General features: G+C 40.3%; 1 protein-coding gene across 1 annotated transcript in view; it reads left to right on the forward strand.

Annotated features, from left to right (window-relative positions):
- Window positions 1-22,935, forward strand: part of LOC105483272 (synaptoporin) — a 331,537-nt gene that overhangs the window by 114,796 nt on the left and 193,806 nt on the right. The window lies entirely within an intron of this gene.

Below are 22,935 nucleotides of genomic sequence, written 5' to 3' on the forward strand. Positions count from 1 at the left end.
GAAGATTATAAAATCAACTCTGTGAGCAAGTCAATATCCCATGTCTAGGGGGAGGAAGGAGGGGAGATATTTTCAGTCACTCTTTCCCAAGGCATCCTAAATCAGTATCCCTGTCAGAAATAATATTAGTTCAGGTATCACCTCTCTTTTAGCCAACATCTTCAGCTGCTAGATTGACAACATCCTTTTTCTTAACATGTCAAGAGCACGCCTGGATAAATCTCTGGGCTATCAGGTCTTTAGTTGGAAAAGATGTATGATGGAGGCCTGAGGTCTTCCTTCAGCTCAGGGACCATCAATACTTAAAATCTGATGTAGACACAAACTGTAGCATTTAAATATTTCATACCTGCATTTTCTTTTGTTTCATTTCCTGTGAGAACTCTCTGCCTATAACTTCAGGCTTCTTGAGTACTAGACAGAATAAGAGGGAACAGCCTAAAACTTTAAAAACATTAACATTAAAAATATGGGGATGGGGGAAGGGAGGAGTTAATTCAAGAAGGCTTTAGGGAGGGAGAGAAGAGAAAGTGCTGTATTGGGATGCAAAGTATCTTGGGACTATTATTAACTGAGATCTGGAACCAACCACCTAACTTGTCTTCAGAATCATAGATCGGGAAAATGAAAGAGTTGATTTAAACTGGTAGTTTTTAAACTTTGTTTAATGCAGCGGAACCCTTAAAAAATCTTACTTGGAACTCTGGTATATAAAACAGAAATTGAGTTAATCTGATGAAAACAAAACTGAAGGGTCTAGAGTTCTACCTACTTTGCCTCCCTTTCACGTATTCCCTTACTTCCATTTTTCTCCCTAATTCCTACCGCATTCTCCTTTTTCTGGCAGCTTCTAAGGCACTTTTGAGAAACTCTTGGACCCAGAGAATGATAGTTATAAAACCACTACATTCAGCAATTCCTGAGGTCTTACTTGCTGTGAAGTTCTATGATATCAGAAGCCAAGTCAATACTAGATCATCTAATATGGTGCAGAAGAAAGACTACCAACTTTGGCATTAGGCAGATTCAGTTTCAACCTATACCCTGCCACTGACTAGCTGTATGACTTTGAACAAATCAGTTACTTTCTCTATAAAAACCTTCATCTCATCTGAAAAATGAAGATGATAACTTCCTCAAAAAATATGATAATGGCTCATAAAAGCATTCAAGAGACATTAATTCTCTTATCTATTGGGGCCTAAGGATTGCCTTTAAAGAAAATAAAAAGTGACATTGAGGCAAGTATAGAAATAGCTTTAGCAAAGAAATCATTTTAAGATATGTAAAATATTCATGATATTATGAGAAATGGAATCTCCAGTTACTCTTGGGGATGGACAGAGGATGGAAAAGTGGTCACTGTTGTAGGGTGGTGTGGTGGAGAAAAGAGGGTGAACCTTTTAGAAGAGCCTGGGCTACAAAATGATCAAGTGAATACTTTGCTTCTGGGGACATGGCTCATCCCAAGTTTGATTGTCCTTCTTGGTCTTCTGTAAGTGAAGTCAACTCCTAAATTTAGAAGGGGTTTCCAATTCAAAAGATGACAAAGTGACTGCATAGATAGAGCATAAGAGCTGGCACTTGGCAGCAGTGCCTTCAAAAAGGTTAAGTTTTCAGATTTTGAATTGGAAGTGAAAGCAGATGGAATCTTAGTCTCCAATATTAAAAGCATGTTATCTAGAATGAAGAGATATGCCCTTTTTATTCTCTGCAATGTCAAATATACATAGAGACCTGTATTTGAATCTGCCACTTAAGAGTGTACTTTCAGAGAAATATATTCAGATAGCAGTAACTAAATGATGGAGGAATCTAAACCACAGTCCCTGAGGAATATCTGAGGGGATCACAGATGGTAAACTGGGAAGAAGGTAAGGCCTGGGATGTAGCTGGCTTCAGATATCTGAAGAGAAGTTGCAGTTTTTAAGGATTCTTTTGGCGCCAGCTACAGAACTGACTCCAACTGACTTAAGCAGAAGGACAGTTACTGAAAAAGTATCTGAAGCTCATGGCATTGACATGAAGGATAGAGACTCAGGCTTAAAAATAGGCAGAAACTAAGACATTTATTGAGCTAGGAAGCAGGAATACATCACTGTTCTCGTGGTAGGAAAAGCTTCATCAGGACCTGTGGCTAGAATGAAGGAGATGCAAATTGTTGGACTTTGCACCATTTAAGATTCAAATTCCTGCAAGAGGCCATCTGATTAGATCAGTTTTAGTCCCAGTGCCTGCTGTGTTGAGGGTTTCTTAGTCCCTTCTGGCTGCTACAACGAAATACCATAAACTGAGTAGCTTGTAAACAACAGAAATGTATTTCTAAAGGTGGTCTGGAAGTCCAAAATTAAGGTGCTGGCAGATTTGGTGTCTGGTGAGTGCCCATTCCTCATAGATGGCACCTTCTTGCTGTGTCTTTCCGTGGTGGAAGGGAGCTTCGGGCCTCTTGTACAAGGGTAGTAATCACACTCATGAGGGTTTTGCTCTCGTGACCCAATCACCTCCCAAAAGGGAGGCTAGGTTTCAATGTATGAATCTGGGGGCTACAAGCATTCAGACCGTAGCAGGTGGACCTTGCCTGTGGTAGACTAGATTATTGTGCCAATAGTTTACTCACTCCCAAGCAACAAAATTTTACACCCACATTCTGCCATATAACTTTATAGTTCCTCCCACTGAAGCATATTTTCTTGCATCTTGTCCTTGTATTGAACCATGTAACTTTCTCTGGCTGATTGTCAGTTCCTAGTCTGGACCTTAAAAGGCTTCCCCTATTTTTGCTCATTATTTTGTGCTTATGCTATTTCCATGAAAAGAAAAATGCCTATGACAGCCCGTTGTTCAATGGAAATGAGAGTCAAATGAAGCAGAGCCCCATAAGTGAACCAATCCCCAACCCATTCTGTAGAGGATGAGCCAGCTCAGCCAAGGTTAACAGAGCTATCCTCATGACCTATAGAAGCACAAAGAGAAGAATGCTGATATTTGTGTGAAAATAAGATTCTGTGGCTCTTACACAGCTATAGCTAACTGACACATGGGCTTTTCTACTTCTTATCTTCTTAGTGAGGTACAATGTGTTCATTATCTGTTGGTGCATGGCAAAATACCCCAAAACGTAAAGACATAAAACAACTATAGACATGGTTATCCCACAGAGATTCTGCAGGTTGGGAGTCCAGAAGCAGCTTAGCTGGGAGGGTCTAATATAAGTTTTTGCATGAAACATCTGAGTTTTTGCTTGACATCTGAAGTCAAGATATCAGTCACAGTTGCAGTAACTTGAAGGACTAAGTGATTTGCTTCCAACATGGGTTACTCACACCAATGGCACGTTAGAGCTGCCTGTTGGCAGAATGCCTTATTTCATTGTCGCATGGCTTTCTCTACCAGCCTGCTTGTATGTCCTCAAAACATGGCAGCTGATATTCTACACAGCAGGAAACTTCCCAAGAGAGAGATCAAGGAGGAAGCCACAGTGCCTTTTTCAAGATAACCTGGAAAGTCATACATCGTTGCTGTCATGACATTCTATTCATTGATGAGTCACTGAGCTGAGCCCACACTTAAAGGGAGGGGAATTAGGCTCCACCACTCAAAGACAGGAGTGTCAAAGAATTTGTGGACATATGTCAAACCTACCACAGGCAAGTACTAGGTTAACTCATCATCACATTGAACAAAATGGGGAAGAGGTAATTTCCCGAAGTAAAACAAGGATTCTGTAGTGAGGGGAAGCAGAGCAATCTAAATTAATTAAATTAGCAGTAGGGCCACTGTGTGAAGAGGTACAGCAACACAGAATGGCTTGATACATATGATGGAAAATCCTCTGAGGGTGTCCAGAAGGAAAGCAAAATTGGCACAAAAGCAACAAACAGCAGAGGCAACGTGGGGGTATAGGAATTAGATGTAAAACCCCAAAAAAGGGGTTTTTTTAAATGATGATAACAAGAGGACCCAGCTTGAGAGGGAGGTGGTTTACAAAAATGTCTTTGAGGCCTATAATGCAGGTGGGAAAAGGAAAAGAGGTAGAGATGGCATTCATGTACTCATAAAGGTATTAGAAGGAAGTCTGCAGGCAGGTTGGCGAGACGGGTAAGGGAAACAACAAAGCAAGTACCCAAGAGGATAGCTGAATTTGCTGATGAGTGGCCTGCAGGTGTGTATGCACTCAGACCATCCACGAATCAAATAAATGCCTGATGAGAGCCATTCAGTTAAGAGCATGCGATCACTATGGTCAATTAGAAGTAAGAAGAAAAGGACAGTGATGATCATTATGTCTACTGCCAAGTAGAACGGTATAAGGCGTGGCTAGGAAGTGCCACTCCAATCACAGGACGTCAGTGGTCATGTCTCCCTCCCTCCCATGCTGTTCCTAAGGACAAAGAATGAGAAAGTAGGGAGAAAACACAGAAAAGCATCACTTTCTGCACACTAGCTTCCCCAGGTGGTCTGTGCAGTTTTGAACGGCATTAACTGTGAACTTTTTAGAGTCGCGTGTCTAGCCCAGAGCATAAAATGAACTATGGAATCAGGTTCATGACAGAAAAAAAAGAGCTATTCTCTCATGAAGAGATGGCATATACCTGGTACTGTGCTTGTATTTTTGATGGACATCACTAATTGATTGCGCTTTTTTGCAGAGCCTGAATGTGGCCTTGGGAATCCTTGTGGGAATAAAAATTGTGCTCCAAACAGCTGCTACCCATCTAATGAAGTGGTAGTGCAGGATGAACCCAATTTGTCATCCCTGGGCTCAGTCTCTCTGAAAGTTGAGAAACATGAGGCCAGTAGGAGATAAAGAAAGCAATGTCTTCTGCCAGACAGATATCTAGAGAACAAAGTCTTCTCCAGTTTGCTGATCCTAAGAGAGATGCATTTCTCTCTTGAGACAAATAGGCCCCTGCTGTTCATCCTTAATTTCATGTATTCAAGCCTACGTGCTCATAAATGAAGAGCAATGTTGCAGAGGAAGGAACCCCTGCAGCCAGAAGGAGGAAGGAGGGGTTTGAAGAAGACACTTTCTAGATCAGCCATTATTGACATTTTGGACTGGATAATTCTTCGGTGTGCGGCTGTTCTGTGCACTCTGGCATGTTTAGCCTCTAAACATCCTGGCCTCTAAACATCCCTGGCCTCTAAACATGAGGAGCACTCCCTGCAAAGTGGTGACAATCAGAAATGTCTCCAGGCACTGTCAGATGTCCCTGGGGCCTGGGGCTAAGGGTAGAAGGGGGAGAGGCCAAATATCCCCCAGTTGAGAACCACTGCTCTAAATGATAAAAATCAGAGGATAGAAATTCAATATGAATCCTAGTTCTCATCCCAAAAGCGAGTTAGTATTTTATAATCCAGCGTCTGTGATGACAAGAACCATAAAGGATTCTGGAAACTCTGTCCTTTTGCTATTTTATCTGGATTGACCCCTCTTTATGACAAAACCTTAAGAGGAAAAAAGGCCAGCCTATTTGTGACTGTGGGGATAGCTAGGATGACTCCAAGATGGAGGAAGCAGTGGGAGTATGCTTTGTGGCCATTCACTGAAGGAGAGGAAAAGAGGTGAAGCCAGAGGCCTGGGCAAAGCCTGTCTTGCAAACCTTTGCTTTAGCCGTTCCCTCTGCCTGGAACTCTTTTCATTTACTGCTATATCCCCAGTTCCTGGCATAGAGTGGCAGCTGGAGGAATATTTGTTGCACAAATAATAAAGCACAGCACACTTGACATAATCATTGCAAGTGCGATGGTGATGCAAATGTGGAAGTACCAGGTGCTGTGGGGGCACACAGGATAGAAAACTAAACTTTTCTGGAACATGAAGAAAGAATCTCTGGAGAAAACGTCCTGGAACACTAAGAAATTCTTTCTAGAGATAATGACCTCAAATATGAGACCAAGGGTCTCTGGACAAGAGAAGAGACCATACAGTAAACATTAACTGAGAGAGAATGTTTATATATATTATTGTGTCTATAGTTTACTCCTTCGCAAGTAACATAATTATACATCCACATTCTGCCATATAACTCTGTGGTTCCTCCCACTGAAGCATATTTTCTTGTATCTTGTCTTTGTGTTCAACCATATAACATGCTCTGGCTGATTGAAGGAGGTAGAAGTGAAAGTGTTGTCAGTTCCTAGTCTGGACTATGGATTTGCCTAAATGAATTGCCTAAATGTTGCATAAATGGATGTGAAAAGAACATTAAATAATAGAGTCCACAAACCCTTGGTTGAATGCTGTGTTACTGCATTACTGAGTTACTGTTATATATATATATATACACACACACACGCACACACACACATGCACACACATTCTCATACATATGTATACACACACACACACACACACACATACACAGAGAGGATGAGACAGAGGCATATTTAATCCTCACAATAAACCCATGAAGTGGGTACATTTGTTGGATAGCATCCTCATTTAACAAATGAGACAGCACAGGAACTCAGAAGCTAAGCTAACGTGCTCTAGGTCATACTTGTAGTATGGAGAGCTGAGACACGAAATTCGAGGTTCTAGCCTCAGGGCCTACACTCCTCAACTATCACAATAGTGAAAGAAGACAGAGGGGTAGCATAGTCAAAGCCACAGAGGTGAGAGAGAACATGCTGTTGGGGAACTGGAAGGAGACCAGGATGTAGCCTGAGAGAGAACAAGGAAGACGGTGGCAAATGATGAAGTAAGCCAGAGAGAAAGGAGCCGGATCAAGGGAAGCCTCGTCAAAAGACTGTGCACTGAGAGACTCTGGGAGCCATCCTTGATCAACCACAACACCTACCTTGGATATAAACATCAGCATTCCTGTCACATGTAGGGTGGATTTAATTTCATATGACTGGGTTCAATTTATCAGTTGATAATATTTAGAAAGGTGTCCACGTTAGCTGCCCTACCTCCAACCACCATTTACTGGAGAACAAAAACACTGAGCCCAGGTGTTTAGGATCCTGGTTTGTTTTATGTTTTCAAGAGAAGGCAACAGAGCATTCTTTTTATCCTGGAATAGATGGTTTGTCCAGCTGTAGATGCTGTAGAAAGGAAGCTGAATGTTAATTAGATGTCAACAATAATTATGGTGATTACGTTTTTTGAATAGCTATTGGGAATAGCTGGATCCACATCTAGAATGTGATGTGAATGACATTTTAATAGTTTTTAAAAGAAAAAGAGAGCAGCCTGTTACTAAGGAAATTACAGTGAATAGAATTATAGTAAAATAGATTTCTTAACAAAGAACTACAACAATGATAATAGTCTCACATGAATTATGTAGTACATGTTAAGGAAAATCATAAAAAAAGTTTTTGAGACAGGATCCCTTGTTTAAAAGAAAATCAGTTATCAATTATCTTAAAACTTTGCCTCAAGGTTTCACTGGAACGTTTTAAGCTGTAAGTATCTTTCTGATTTTCCTTAGAACTGGGTCAGACTGTCATTTTTATAAACTATCATTTCAATGAAATTTTAATTACATGCTTTTTATTCACTACAGAGACCCTGTGCTTCACATAACCTGTATGATCATGATCATTCTACTTTATATTTTAATTATATTTATTTTCAAATAAAAATCATAATTCACAGTATTAATATTTGTTAGATATTTATCCTGTTTTTTTATTTTGAAAGTACTCTCCTTTTAATACAAGTAATTGCCGCCTGATTATTTAAATAGAATATCTGCTTCATTTATTTAACACATTTCACATAAATCTCAGGGGTTAGGCAAAATTGACCTCCCCTCTCAAGCTGGAATTTAAAAGTCTGCAAAAGGGAGTGGCATTGCACTAACTCTATGTAGTCAGAAATTACCAGCCAGCAGTGTAGGTGAACATATGATCATTTATTTGGTCACTTATTCAACAAACATTTGTTGAGTACTTACTGTGTGTCATATATGATGAGAACCAAGCAGGTGCAATAATCCATACCATTATTTGGTGACATTCCTAAGGAACAGGACATCAGTTTTACTGGCTCCCTACCTCCAGCTACTCCAGTCTAGGCAATCTCTGTCCTTCCCTTCTCTGAGGGTGGGTTTAGAAAGCAGCTTTTTAAAAAAACCCACCAATGCCCTGTGTACTTGTCAGGACCAACATCCCTGTATTTTCAGTGAGGTTTGTTCTTTCTGTTGTAGAAAAAAACACTGGCTTGGGGTAAGAAACATAAAAAAGAAAGAAGAAATCAAATAATGAACACTTAAGCATGGGCTAGGTATTCAGTACATGCTTTATTTTTATTCATTCAATTGAGAAGCATGGCTGCATGCAGTGATGAGCAAGGTAGACTCAGTTTCTCTCTGTAGCTGTCTATGGAAAGGGGCTTCAGAATTCAATGGGAAAACAGTAAACCATGTGATGAGTGGTCTAACAGAAGAAATACATGAGGCTATAAAACCGCAAGGAAAACACACAACACAGGTTAAGGAAACCTTCTCCAAAGAAATGTTCTACAAACTGATAGGAAACTTGTACCAAATGCTGAGGTAAGGCAAGAGTGAACAGAAAAGCACAGAAGGCTGTGTGCTTTCCACTCCTTCAAGGAAGCGTAAATTGCTCTGTATGGCTAGATCACAAAGGATGGAGGAGGCCCTGTTTTGTGTTGAGGCTACAGACATAGATGAGACCCAGACAGCACAGGACCCATGGACTGTGTTAAAGAAAGAACTTAATCTTAAGAGCAGTAGGAAGCAGGTGAAAGGTGTTGACCAAGAGGGTGAGATGATCATATTAATGCCTGAAACAGATCCTTCAGGCTGCCATGTGGACAGTGGTGTGGAGGAAGCAAGGCTGGGAGAGCAGTTAGAAGACTATTGTAAGATTCTGAGTCAGAGATGGGGTGGCACATGCCAGAGGAGAGAAGAGCATAAATGGATTTGTAAAGAACATTAAATAATAGAATCCACAAAGCCTTGCTTGAATGCTGTGTTACTGGAAAACATGTCAACGTGCTGATTCCAATAAAAATAACGACATAGTAACAATGGTGCAAATAACAGCACTGGTTGGACATTTTCTCTATGATAGGCACTCAATCATTGCTTCTCATTTAACCTTCACACCACCACCTGGAGATGGGTATATTCAATTTATTCTTACTGTCCTGTAGAGAGGACATCAAGGATCAGAAAAGTTGAATTTCTTGCCCAGGATCACATTACCAGAAGGTGGCAGAGCTGGGATTTGGGCACTGGCAGTCTGACTCCAAAGCCTGTGTTCTCGCTGGAAATCAATGTCAGAGAACAATATTAAGATGAGTATAACATTCAAGTCTTGAGGTGCGTGGGTTTAGAAAGCAGCTTAAAAAAAAAAAAAGAAACCCACCAATGCCCTGTGTACTTGTCAGGACCAACATCCCTATATTTTCAGTGAGATTTGTTCTTTTTGTTGTAGAAAAAAAACATTGGCTTGGGGTAAGAAACGTAAAAAGAAGGAAGAAATCAAATAATGAACACTTAAGCATGGGCTAGGTATTCAGTACATGCTTTATTTTTATTCATCACTGTGCCAGCTTTAGGGAATGTATTATTTTTAATCTTCCAAGAACCCTAGAAAGTAGGTGATATGATTCCATTTTTAAAAAAATTAAGAACCTAGACTGAGAAAGATTTTGCTTTATGTCCAAGGTCATTCAGTTAGGACAGGCGAGAGCCAAACCTGACTCTGATTCTCTCTCAGTGGCACATTACTGCCTGTCAAAGAGGAAAAGAAGACAGAGACACACAAGGCAGGTAGGCATTTGGTCAGAAAGAAACAAAAATTCCCAAAGTGGAAAAGACAAAGGAAAGCTTTATTGGATGTAGAATTGGGAGCTGAGCAATCTTACAAAGAGGTCTCATTAGAGTAACAGAAGAAGTCTCTCGTCTTAACAATGTTGCCTAGTTCCTTGATGGCAGGAATGTGTTCTGTTAACTTCAGAGGCCCACACTGAATGAGAAGTCATGACCAGAACATAAGTTCCAGTCTAGAAATTTTTACTGCTGATAGAAGAGATGTGGTGCCCTTTGGATGGCCACAGATTGGCCCATGTTGACTAATTGAGAATCTAAAGAATATTAACTTGCCTCTGAACTTTCTTGGACTTTATAATACCTTGAGCTTATGCTCTACCTGTCCTAGTCCCAGGACCTTATAATTGGAGGACTGAAAATATCTAACAGGTAACAAAGCCCAGACAGTTTAAATGATTTATTTACTTCCCTGGATCACACATGTACCTGGTGGTCAAACTTGCACAAAGGTATTTCCATTGCATCTTTTCCCTGGAGAAATCCCATGAGGAGCTTAGGACAGCAGTAATAATGAACCATTACAGCATAGACCAGGATTGGCTCCAGAGCGGTAACACGGTGTCCAACTGACTTCTTCATCCCTGTTGTCAACATAGTGCTTAATTTACAGCAAGCTCAAAAAATGCTTGAATAGGTGAAGGATTACATGAGTTATGAACAACTTATCTTTGTATAATAAGGGAGAAATGTAGTATAACGGTCAAATCTCAGGATGCGGAAATCAGCCAATCTGGATTGAAATCATCCTAGCTTCCTGTTTGACATTTCTCTCTTGACTTTGATTTTCTTATTTATAAAATGGAGATAATGCTATTGTAAGATATTCCATTTAAAGTGTTTAATAGGACCTGACAAGGAGTAAATGCTCAATACGTCTTAGCTGTTACTTATTTGTCAGCATTAATATCATACAATTTAAATGCCTTCTTTGTAATCATGTATGTTTTTTCAACAATATCTTTGCTCAAGGAAAAAAATATACCATGTCAAAATTATCCCCTTGAGAGGTGGATCCAGGAGTGCAATTTTATCTTGTTGGAAAGCAAGACAAATGGTGGGGTAAGTAGAAAGAGTACTCAGAAGTTAGACTGTAACCCAGAATGGGTATCTCTGTTTTCCCACCCAAGTACAGATGCTAGGGCTCTCACTTCAACGCTATCATGCTGATATCAACTGCCTTTCTGAAGATTACAGTACCTCGAGACATTTGAAAGGAATTTGAATGTCCAGTTGTGTTGGGGCTTGGCAGAGATACTGGACACACTCGGGCCATCTTTCTATTGAATGATTCACAGGCATCTTTAGAAAACTAGCTAGCATGGTTCCTCAATATGGTGATATGTAGTGCTTTCCCTACTGGCAGTGGAAATCTGCAGACTTTGGCTTGGCTTTTCCGGCTGCTATATTAGTCAGGATTCTCCAGATAAACAGAACCAATAGGAGATAGATAGATAGATAGATAGATAGATAGATAGATAGATAGATAGATAGATAGACAGATGAAAGGAGACTTGTTATGGGGATCAGCACATGTGATCATGGAGACCGATGAGTTCCACAGCATGCCGTCTGCAAGCTGGAGAATAAGGGAAGCTGGTGGTGTGTCTCAATTTAAGTCTGAAGGCCTGAGAACCAGGAGAGCTGATAGTATAATTCTCAGTTCACGGCAGAAGGCCTGAGAAACTGGGGGCCTGCTGGTGCAAGTCTTGGAGTCCAGAAGTTGGAGAACCTGGAATTCTGATACCCAAGGACAGGAGAAGAAGGGTGTCCTAGCTCCAGGAGAGAGAGTGCACATTCATCTTTCCTTTGCCTTTTTGTTTTATCTGAGCCCTCAATGGATTGGATGGTGCCTGCCCACATGGAGCGAGGAAAGATCTTCCTTACTCTGTCCACTGATTCAAATGCCAATCTTTTTTAGAAACCCTGTCAGAGATATATCAAGAAATAATGCTTTACTGGCTATCTGGGAATCCCTTAATCCACTCAAGTTGACACCTAAAGTTAACAGTTGCCCACAGAGTGTTTTCACAGTCTCCAAACCGACTCTGCCCTCCACTCCTCTTCATGGGGTCTCTCCTCTCTAACCCCACCAACCTCTGTAGGATCTTAAGTTCTTCTACCCTCTTCCTCTCTTTTCTACCCCACCAAGCCAGGTGAACCTTGTCCTGCCTCCCTAAAGATCAATCCATCTGCAGCTTGCTTTATTCTTATTCCAATGTGGTCTGTGGCATAAACCCTATATCCCTTGTTCATTCCTCAGGGCCTTCTATTTTCATTCTCAAAAGCCCTTTTCTTCTCCTAAGTCTCCTTATATATCAAAGCTGTAGCTTTCAAAGCTTTTGTTTCTCCTGTGGGCTTTAAGAACATATTTTAGGATTCAGAAAAACTAAACATCGATTTTTTTTGTTCTTTTTACATTTCTACTGTAACTACATCAGTTCTCCTTGAGGCAAAGTGATGCCTCTGACTGACAGGAGGCAGGGTCATAAATAAGGATGGGAAGAAAAGCACAAAGACTGATGTTTCCAGATCACATCTTGCTGTACTGCATCCATTCACTGTGAGTCCTACTTTCAGGTTTCAGCAGGTTAATTCCCACATTTGACTCTTGGCTGGCATTAATCCTGGACTTTGCTGTCTTGCCCCCATGAAGATGTACAGTGAGGACCATGGTGGTCAAATTCTCCTAAAATTCACACTCCTTATATCATAATGCTCCTTATGAATTTCATAAAGCTTATATATTGTTCTTTAGATATGTATTGAATGTTTACTATGTGTGATTCATTGTCTTCACAACCCTATGAGGTAGATGCTATTATTGTCCTTACTTTACAGATGGGTAAACTGAGATTCAGAAAAGTTAAGGCCATCCTTTCTGCTGTCCATTATATATTTCAAACTCTCTTTTTGAGCACTGCTCTACCCACTTGGAATTAGGTGTGCCTATATAATTTGCTTTGGTTAATAAAGTATGAGTAGAAGTGATAGACGTCACATCAGTGTGGGAGCTCTCGGAGCCAATGCACAATTCACGGTGTTCTCCTTCCATGTGACCCAACAGTGTTCCAAAGAGTAGAAACTCCATTCACTAGCACCCTGGGAAGAGGTGTCATGGAGCAGAGCCCCATCCATTCTTTAGTGGACAAGAAAGAAAAAAACAATTTGTTGTCTCAAGCCACTGACTTGCACATTGTTTGTTAACACAGCTTCACCTTGCTTGTTGTGATGAATACAGAAGTCACTCATTCATGCAATTATTTATCCATTTATTCATTCACAGACAATTATGAACTGTCTACTGTGTGCCAGATGTGGGCTACATACTGCAAAAGCAAGACATGACACTTGTCTTTATCATCTCTGGTAACTTGTCCACCAAAATCATGAACTTAATTAAATGATGGAGTTGAGTTTCAGACTCAGGTCATTAGATTCCAGAGTTTATGCACTGAAATGATGCTTTCTATGATCTCAAATACAGATTTTTGAACACAGTTTATGATTGATTTTTTAAATCTTTCAGGGTCTGGGTCTGCTGTATGTCAGGCAGATAGCAGGCTAAATTCCTAATGCACTATCAGTCCAGGTGTAATGTGTAAAGCAAATTGCCAAAGGCTCATTACCAAAAGGAAGTTGAGCAAGATACCAACATTTTGATCATGATTTATGGAGTAGGCATTGGTCATGTTTTCCATCATGTCTGTGTCTGCCTTGCATCTTTTAAATACCCTATTATGTTTTTGCAGAATTTTTCCAATTGATGGGTTTCCAAAGTGGGAGCCTAAAAACTCACTTCCAGCCTCCTTTGCAGCTAGAACACATGCATGTGACCATCCTCCACCAATCAGGGTCACCCCCACTAGACTTCAGTTCAGAAATGAGTAATCTGAGGAAAAATGCTTACACTGGGATCTACTTAGCTGGTGAGGGGCAGCAGAAGCCCCTGACTTTGAGGAGGACAGTGATGGTTGGGTTGAGTGCCTGGCTCATGAGGCTGCAGTGTGAACAGGAACTTGTTCAATAGTACCAATGGTAGGGCAGCAGCATTCATCTTGTTAGGCTAGTTTTGGAGCATAATTTGGGGCGTTATTCCTAGAAATTTGGCATTAAGCACAATTCTCTAAACTTCCCAATATCTTTTAACTACTCACTATTCTTTAATGAACTTGTTTTCTGCTTAATGAACTGCAGTCAACTTCTGCTTCTTTAAGTAAAAACTCGAACCAATGCAATGTGGAAACTGAATCAGAAAAGTTTCAAGCCAGATCCTGGGTAAAGAGAACAACAAATGACTAACCTAAGTGTGTGTGAGTGGGTAGGGAATTAAAGTCTGAGGAGTCTGAGGTCAAAGGTGGTAAGGCTTGAAAAGGAGGTGAGCTTCAGTTCTACCATGAACATATTGGTGTGGGCAGCATGTTTCTGCTGGCCTGTGTACTCTTAGATCTGTTCGTGCAGTCATTCAACGAATATTTATATAGCACATACTGCATGCCTGGCTCCATGCTAGGCAGTGGTGGATATAATAATGGATCAGTCAGGCATAATCTCAGCTCTCATACTAGCTAATAGTTTTATATAATGGGAAGGCTAATCATACCAATGGACAAATATATAACTACAAACTGATAATAAAGGAAAGTCATATACACAGAACAACCAAGTGTGGGAGGTCAGAGATGCCTTCCTGAGGAAGTGATTTTGCAGTTGAGATTTGAAGGCCAAGAGACAATCAGGGGTGAAAGAGAACGGAAGAGTATTCCAGGAGACATAAACAGCATGTTCAAAGACCCTAGAGACAGAGTAAACATGGCACATTTGAAGAACTGCAAAGTTGATGAACTTGAAGTGAAGAGAAGCGGGAAGAATGGAATAAGATCTGACTTTGGTGGTACTGGGGAGTCAGGGAAGAACATGCAGAGTCTTGAAGACCTATTAAGGATTTTGATCTTTTTCCTAAAATCTATAGAAGGCTATCAAAGAGTTTTAAGCCCTGTGGTAACACTTGCAGATGTGCATTCTAAAATGCCATTTTGACCAAAGTAGGAACAGTGGATGGGATAGGGGAATGGAATGAATTCAAAAAAGTTACTAAGGAGGCGACTGTGATAGTGTAGGCCAAGAGTGGATTACTAGATCAGGATACAGAACTGGCAAGAGAGATGAAGAGGAGTAGAGTAGATTGGAGATAGAGTTAGGAGGCAAATCAATGGAACTTCTCAATAAGTTAGATATAGAATGGGTGTTGACTGGCTTTTCTGATAGGCGACTGATGCAAGGACCACTGGAAGAGTATCAGATTTGGCACCAAAAGAGTGAGAATAGTGTCTTCAGTTCTGGCACATACTGAGACTGGGGTGTCTTTGAAGCATTCAAGAGAAGAAAAAAGTAGACAGCTATGAGGGTCTGAAGTTTCAGGAAGAGTATTGCACTCAAAATGTTTCTTTATTGATCTTAAGAGCAGGATTCTGCTGAAGCTAGAATCTGACCAACTCCAAACTGATAAGCTCAAGTTTGGAACATTCATCTATTTATTCCATGCAGTTTTATCAAGCATCTGCCTTGCACCAAGCACTGGAGATAGAGAATCAAGAGAAGGACACGGACATAGAGGAGTTTACAGTAGAGCTGAGAAATGTAAAAGTCAATACACAAACAACAAACTGTAAGTAATGAAGGTGTGTAGAGGGTTCTTTTAAAAGGCAAATATTGTAGGGTAGATTTTAGGGTTGAGGTGCAGGGATGAGTTGTATTCTAGGAAGGGAAGACAATAATGCAAAGACTTAGTGTCATGGAAGCGTGCACTGTTCTTGAGGAATCATCAATATTAAATTTGGCTGAAGGAAGAGAGTTAGAAACTGAGAAGTTTTAAAAGATAAGGCCAGAGATGTAGGCAGAAGGCTGGAATCAGCAATCCTATAAACCTTTTGAACTTGAACCTGAAGATTGCCAGGTGCCACTGAAGCATTTCATGCAAGGGGAGAATAGGATCAGATAGGATCAGATTTGTGTTTTAGGTAGATAACTCTGCTGGAGTCATGGTGGATGGATTTAATAAGACATCTGAGAAATATCACTCAAATTCCAAACTTGTTATCTGCATCTTTTTAGTAGGTGGATTTTATGTTTATTAGTGCCTTTAGAGTTCCAAGTGTTCATGTCATTATTTTATCTCATTTGAAGCACAACAACTGAAAAATACACAAATCAGTGTACCATTATACTTTATTCTTTTTATGGTTAAATTAGATAATGATCAAAAAATGGCGTTAGCTTGCTCACTTGTTAGAAACCATAAAATAACCTTCCTCATTAAAAAAACATTTTTCCATCACAAAGCAAATTTGGAACAAGGTACAGTGTGTCTTTAATCTCTCTTTAATTGATGCATATTGCTTTTTATCATATTCCGTGACTCACCATGTTTTGACTATAGCTGACTTGAACTGTAACAGTCTCTTACCTTTTTGCCACAGTTTGCTACAGGCTAACAGGCCAGTGAGACTATTAATGTAAAAGTTAAGATTTGTTTGGTCTTAAGTTAAATAATGAGTAGATAATTGAGAAAGAATTCTAAAAAGGAGCCCCTGAAGGCTTATGTAATGGCTTATTTGATCCACATAGAAAGCGAGATAGGAAATCAAGTTTCTCTTAGTTAGACAAAAGCTATGTTATTTTCCTTCATTAACATGAGGGATGAGAACAAAAATCAAGAAAAGACCCTTAGAACAAATAAAGCCTCAAATACCACTTTGGCAGAGAGCAGTTATGCTAAGCTAGAACTTTAAATAACAACACTCTGGATACTTTTGGCTTACCCTATTGAAATCACTATGAGCTATTGTTTTATTGTCTGCTGTTACATGTAAGTTGCTGGCAGCTGCTGATGGTGATTGCTGCTTGGGGAAGAGGAAGGGGAAAGAAAGATCCCTTACCAACTGTGTTTTCCGTGCTGCCCAGATGTGAAAGGCTCCACTGCCCTAGAAGGATAATGGAGGAGTTGAACATTAACAAAAGAAATTATGTTTTAGAACCCAAGAGCTGAAGTATACTCAAATTAGGAGCCTTTCTCCATTTATTTTCTTAGTAACAGTTGGGTGCGAGTATAAGAAACCCCAAGAGGAGAAAAAAAAAAAAAAATATATATATATATATATAGAGAGAGAGAGAGAGAGAGAGAGAGAGGGAGAGAGAGAGAGATCTGAAATTAAAACAAAGGCCCTAGGTTGTTCTTTCTCAGGCAGTAGCTTGGGTATCTTGATTGACAACCTCTGTTTTGAAGCCAATATTGTGAATAAAATAATGATTCTTATGTGGGAAGAAAGGCAAAAAAGACTTACAGTGATTTAATAACAGCTTTCTGCTGGCTAGATATCTGAAAACTTAAAATGTAGTTGACAGTAATTAGTTTCGTGGGTTTTTTTCTTAAAAACATAAAACATTAAATATCTTTTGAAAAAAACCTCACACACAATAGGGGCCCATCGGATGGATTTCTGACTTTTTGGAGTTTTATTAGGTTGCAAATATGTCACTTCAGCCTTGGTTCCAAGTCTATTGAATTTGTAGAAATGTAAAAAAGGACTTCCTGCCACAAATGGGTTAAGTGTCTTCTTCAGCATGAAAACAGTGACAGTGAGATGTCAACAGTGCTGCAACAAACCTATCTTTGTCTTTTCATTATTGCAATTCAGAAATATTGTGAATATTCAGATTGATTGCAAATACTTTCAGAAACAACCTTCACTAACAAAAAGATAGGAAAATTTTTCCACTAAATATTTTGAATCGATCAAAATCAAATCCACCTGCTACTGACTGTTTTTCTTAAAGCTAAAAGAAAATTTATTTGGAGGAGGAGAATATGTAAGTCTCATTACCAACTGTCTATATAAACTGAAGCTTTTCAGCCTATATAGATCCCAATTACAATGAATGTCATTTGCACATATAATGAAGTTAATTAGCCAATATGTTTATGCTCAAGTCTTCTCCTTATATGCATATGCATATTTTGAAACTTACCACTTTCTAAGTTACAGTATGGTCATTTGTGTACTTTCCTTTTATCTCTAAACAGAGCAAAATTTTCTAAACTCAGGAATGTGCTACTGCAGGCTTTTACTGGCTCACCAGAGCCCACTGTTAAATTTTCAAGGCTTTTATGAGCGAGTTGTTAAATATGTTCACTATTAAAAATTAAATTACATAAGCTTAAAATTGAATGAGTTATAACAAAAAAAGAATCATAAATGCTGAAAATATATTATTTATGAGTTCTTTTACTACTTTTTACTGTTATCTATGCTCTTGCAGTTCTTTATACATATTGTATCTTCATGGTTAAAATATTATAAAATGGTGTGCTCTTATACATCCCCTCACAACACTGCATTCAACAACAGAGTGCTGGTAGCTCAAAATCAGTCAGGGTGAGAGTATTTACACCATGGAAATAGGCAAATGCCATAAATTAAAATTTGCTTTATTGTTTTAATTATCTAGACCAGAGATTGGCAAATCTGGACCAAACTTTGGCCCAAAAGCCAAATCCTGTCTCAGAATTAAGAATTTTTTTTTTTTTTTTTTTTTTTTTTACATTTTTAAAGGTTATTTTAAAAAGAAAAGACAAATATGTGACAGATCATACGTGGCAATTTTTTTCTTTAAAGGGCTGTTAGTAAATGTATTAGGCTTCATGGGCCCTATAGAACCTGTCACAACTGCTCCGCTCAGCCATTATAGCACAAAAGCAGTCATATACAATATGTAAACAAATCAACATGGCTGTTTTGCAATAAAAATTCAAGAAAAACAGGGCCTTACTTGGCCCACAGGCCATAGTTTTCCAACCAGTGGTGTAAGTTGCAAACAAAAATAATTAAGTCTATGTTTTGGTAAGCGTCCTTCTAACCAATAAGTTATAACTATAGTAAATATTTAGATCTAGGTATTACCCTTAAAGAATTAAAAGTATCAATGACTTTTCCCTGCAGCAAATTGCAGTATAGCTAATTTGAATCACTTTGCAGTTATATTAAATGGAAAATTCCATGTCTGAAGACTCTTTGGTCAATCATGTAATGGCAGTTGTGAAATGAAGCTGTGTGGTTTTAAAGCACTTTAAAGTTGCCTGATTCACTTAGCCACACAGCCACTTTCAGAAAGCAATAGATGATTACAAGCAAGGCATCTACTTATTCATCAGCCCACTGATGATCTTTTAAATACGCTGAAGCCAATTGGTTGGAGTAATATACACTTAATTTTACTGAGACTCTTTTCTGTTGGATCATTGAACTTTACATTTCAGTTCACAAGACTGTTTATAGTAAGAAGGCCGGCATTTTATTGTATTTCATTCTATTTATATGAGTGTGTTTATGTGCAGTCACATGTAAACACCCATACACAGAATCTGTATCAAAAATGCCTTTGGCTGGGTTCTGTGGCTCACACCTACAATCCCAGCACTTTGGGAGGCCAAGGTGGGTGGATCACCTGAGGTTCGGAGCTTGAGACCAGGCTGGGCAACATGGTGAAACCCTGCCTCTACCAAGAAATAGAAAAATTAGCCAGGTGTAGTGGTGCGTGCCTGTAGTCCTAGCTATTCTGGAGGCTAAGGTGGGCGAATTGCTTGAACCCAGGAGGTGGAGGTTGCAGTGAGATGAGATTGTGCCAATGTACTCCAGCCTGGGTGACAGAGTGAGACTCTGTCTCAAAAAAAAAAAAGGCCTTAAGCACAGAAGTTATTGCTATGCTCAGTGTATTAGTCCATTTTCATGCTGCTAATAAAGACACACCCAAGACTGTGTAATTTATAAAGAAAAAGGTTTAATGGATTCACATTTCCACATGGCTGGGGAGGCCTCACGATTATGGTGGAAGGCAAGGAGGAGCAAGTGACGTCTTACGTGGATGGCAGCAGGCAAAGACAGAGCTTGTGCAGGAAAATTCCCCCTTATAAAACCGTCAGATCTCATGAGACTTATTCACTATCACAAGAACAGCACAGGAAAAACCTGCCCCCATGATTCAATTACCTCCCACCACGTCCCTCCCATGACACATGGGAATTCAAGATGAGATTTAGGTGGGGACACAGCCAAACCATCTCATTCCACTCCTGGCCCCTCTCAAATCTCATGTCCTCATATTTCAAAACCAGTCATGCCTTTCCAACAGTCTCCCAAAGTCGTAACTCATTTCAGCATTAACTCGAAAGTCCACAGTCCAAAGTCTCATCTGAGACAAGGCAAGTCCCTTCCACTTATGAGCTTGTAAATTGGTTACTTCCTAGATACAGTGGGGGTACAGGCATTGGGTAAATACAGCCATTCCGAATGGGATAAATTCGCACAAAGAAAGGGGCTACAGGCCCCATGCAAGTCTAAAATGCAGCGAAGCAGTCAAATCTTAAAGCTCCAAAATGATCTCCTTTGTCTCCATGATCCAGGTCACACTGATGCAAGAGGTGGATTCCTATGGTCTTGGGAAGCTCCGGCCCTGTGGCTTTGCCTCTGTCCTGGCTGCTTTCATGGGCTGGTGATGAGTGTCTGCAGCTTTTCCAGGCACACAGTGCAAGCCATCATTGGATCCACCATCGGGGGGACTGGAGGGCAGTGGCCCTCTTCTCACAGCTCCACTAGGCAGTGGCCTAGTAGGGACTCTGTGTGGGGGCTCCCACCCTACATTTCCCTTCTGCACTGACCTAGCAGAGTTCTCCATGAGGGTCCTGCCCCTGCAGCAAGCGTCTTCCTGAACATCCAGGCATTTCCATACATCCTCTGAAATCTAGGTGGAGATTTCCAAACCCCAATTCTTGACTTCTGTGCACTGGCAGGCTCAACACTGTGTGGAAGCTGCGAAGGCTTGGGGCTTGCACCCTCTGAAGGCACAGCCTGAGCTCTACCTTGGCCCATTTTAGTCATGGCTGGAGTGGCTGGCATGCGGGGCACCAAGTTCCTAGACTGCACATAGCAGAGGGACCCAGGGCCCAGCCTATGAAACCACTTTTTCCTCCTAGGCCTCTGGGCCTGTGATGGGAGGGGTTGCTGTGAAGACCTATGACATGCCCTGGAGACATTTTCCCCATTGTCTTGGTGATTAACATTCAGCTCCTTGTTACTTATGCAAATGTCTGCAGCTGGCCTGAATTTCTACTCAGAAAATGGGATTTTTCTTTCTATCACATTGTCAGGCTGCAAATTTTCCAAACTTTTATGCTCTGCTTCCCTTATGAAACTGACTGGCTTTAACAGCATCCAAGTCACCTCTTGAATGCTTTGACACTTAGAAATTTCTTCCTAAATCATCTTTCTCAAGTTCAAAGTTCCACAAATCTCTGGGGTGGGGACAAAATGCCACCAGTCTCTTTGGAAAAGCATAACGAGAGTCACCTTTGTTCCAGTTCCTAACAAGTTCCTCATCTTCTTCTGAGACCACCTCAGCCTAGATTTCATTGTCCCTGTCATTATCAGCAACTTGCTCAAAGCCATTCAACAAGTCTCTAGGAAGTTCCAAACTGTCCCACATTTTCCTGTGTTCTTCTGAGCCCTCCAAACTGTTCCAACCTCTGCCTGTTAGCCAGTTCCAAAGTTGCTTCCACATTTTTGGGTATTTTTACAGCAGTGCCCCACTCTGCCAGTACCAATTTACTGTATTATTCTGTTTTCACACTGCTGATAAAAGACATACCCAAGACTGGGTAATTTATGAAGAAAAAGAGGTTTAATGGATTCACAGTTCCATATGACTGGGGATGCCACACAACTATGGTGGAAGACAAAGAGGAGCAAGTCACATCTTACATAACGTGGCAGCAGGCAGAGAGCTTTTGCAGGGAAGCTCTCCCTTCTAAAACCAATAGATCTCGTGAGACTTACTCACTGTCACAACAGCATGGGAAAGACCTCCTCCCATGATTCAATTACCTCCCACCAGGTCCCTCCCACTTTTGTGGGAATTCAAGATGAGATTTGGATGGGGACCCAGCCAAACCATATCACTCAGTCTTTCCACCCATTAATCTGGAAAGTCTGGTCACAGCTGCTCAGAATTTAGGCCCAGGGGCTACTAAGAATTAGTAGAATATTTGGTTTAATAGAGTCTTAATAGTTTTCATGAATTTTTAACTTCCTCTTAGAGGGCAACATTTATGTGACTGTACATTCACTCCACTTTTTCTAGAGTTCCTCCATAGGCATCCTCAAACAGAACGGTATCTTAATAGTGTCTCACTTGTCAAACAAACTCTTATTTATTTGAGACATCATGGGAAGGGTCACAGCGTGTCCCTTGAAAACTTTGCAAAGTAATCAGGCAGTGTAAGTGATGGCAAACCCCCTGGATGTGTACTCAGCCCACCTGAGTTCTAGGCCTGGCCTTGCCTTTAGGTCACTGTGTGAAGCCAGACTAGTTGCTTCCCTGCCCCAGCCTCAAAACTGCTATAGCCATCAAAACTGAACTAGGACCAGACAAACTCTAATATCCCTTATGGCTCACACTCTGTGACACCAAATACTTAGAGTTGGAAAGCATGTCCCTCTTGGGCAAAGGGTTGTGGTCTAAAGGAAAGAAGCTGAACTGGAAGTTGTCGGTGGCAGAGCTACCCCAAAGATTGAACACAGGCTGCCCTCATGTCCTATCAGGTCTAAGGCCTGCTTAGTTTGTCCCACATAATATAAAGTGTCTTATTTTTTAAAAATTACTAATATTTAAAGGTAAGAAGATTTTATATAAAAATCTGGATTGTCAGCTTTTCTTAAAGAACTGAAAAGTCTAGCAACCATCATCCCCCACATTTCCTAATTGCAGGATGATCAGGAGCTGAGTAACAGTTGCCCCATGAAGTGGGCCAGGGAAGTTAGAGACTATTGATACCTTAAGCACAGACTGCAGAAGGTGATTTTCCATGAAAGGCACGTGAAGCTCTCAGGTGAAGGATCAAAAAAGGCTCTTCTTTCATAACACAGAACAGAGAACATATCATTTTAGACATCAGCTCATAAGCAATACTAGGACTATATTCATTTTCTTTGTTGAAAGTAGCCTATTTGGTGAAGATTCCAATTTTTTTCACATTATAACTTTCATAGGGAAATAGCTATGACGGTTTGCA

This window comes from Macaca nemestrina, chromosome 2 (assembly GCF_043159975.1).
Source record: "Macaca nemestrina isolate mMacNem1 chromosome 2, mMacNem.hap1, whole genome shotgun sequence".
Classification (NCBI taxonomy): domain Eukaryota; kingdom Metazoa; phylum Chordata; class Mammalia; order Primates; family Cercopithecidae; genus Macaca; species Macaca nemestrina.